Raw genomic sequence first — 1,071 nt, 5'->3', positions numbered from 1 at the left:
TTACATTTTTCTCCTGTGAGTGATAGACTTGCTGAGGCTCTGCTCCTGTGGCTCCTCCCACAGTGTCTGATTAGCAGCTGTAACCACAGTGACTCCGATCAAACAGGAATTAGCAGAATCCATCTGATATGAAGCTGAGCTTTGAATACCACTTCCCTCCTCTTTGAAGAGGAGTCAGATATCAGTGTTCAGCTTTTTGTACAGCCTCTTCTACACTTTGTATCACTGTGTTTGCAGAGCACAGTAGTAGAGAGCTGTGTCTGCCAGGGTTAGCTCTCTGATGGTCAGCTCAGAGGTGGTCATGATAAAGATGATGTTGTTAAATGGCAGTCTAAATGTGCATCAGCATCTACAAAGTTGCTGCACACTGAACATCAGCAGCTTTCTGGTCTAATGTCCACCTGGACTCTCTGCTGCTGCTGTCCATGGTGCTGAACAGTCAGTTTGGTCCATTATAAGCTGAATTAATAAATATTCAAAGATGCTGCAGAAAACTATTCCCAGCTAAGTATGATTCCGTTATTGTCTTTTAATTACTTCGATGAAAAAAAACATTTTTCATATTCATTTAATATAATTTTCTGCAGATATATATACCTGAATGCATCATTCAGTGTACCTATATGCATCATGAGGTTTTAGCCTGTGGAGATAAATCTCTATGTAGAAGATTTGAGGTCTGATAGCTGGACAGAACTAGACGGACACATCTTGATGGTGTAACAGCACTCTGTCCATGGTGCTGATGTCCTGCAGAGGCTGCACTTCCATCCTGGAGCCTCCATCATCCCTCCTTTATGATCCAAACCTTCTCATCATAAAGAGTTCAATGATGCAGCAAACACTCTGATGTCTGCTTTATTCTCAGCTGCACAAACAATCAGACTGAATCCTAACAAACCATAGAGGAGGAACAGTGTGTGAGGCCCTCTAGTGGATGTAGTGGAGTATTGCATGTTATTGTACAGAGTTCTGGTGTTTCCTGTCACTGTGGGCCTCAGAGCACAGTAGTACACAGCAGAGTCTGACAGACGGAGATCCTGGATCGTCAGATTTACTGATTTCTTTTGT

Source organism: Cyprinodon variegatus, unplaced genomic scaffold (genome assembly GCF_000732505.1).
Source record: "Cyprinodon variegatus isolate N-32 unplaced genomic scaffold, C_variegatus-1.0 Scaffold1912, whole genome shotgun sequence".
NCBI classification, from domain to species: domain Eukaryota; kingdom Metazoa; phylum Chordata; class Actinopteri; order Cyprinodontiformes; family Cyprinodontidae; genus Cyprinodon; species Cyprinodon variegatus.
Note: the sequence above shows the minus strand (reverse complement) of the source record.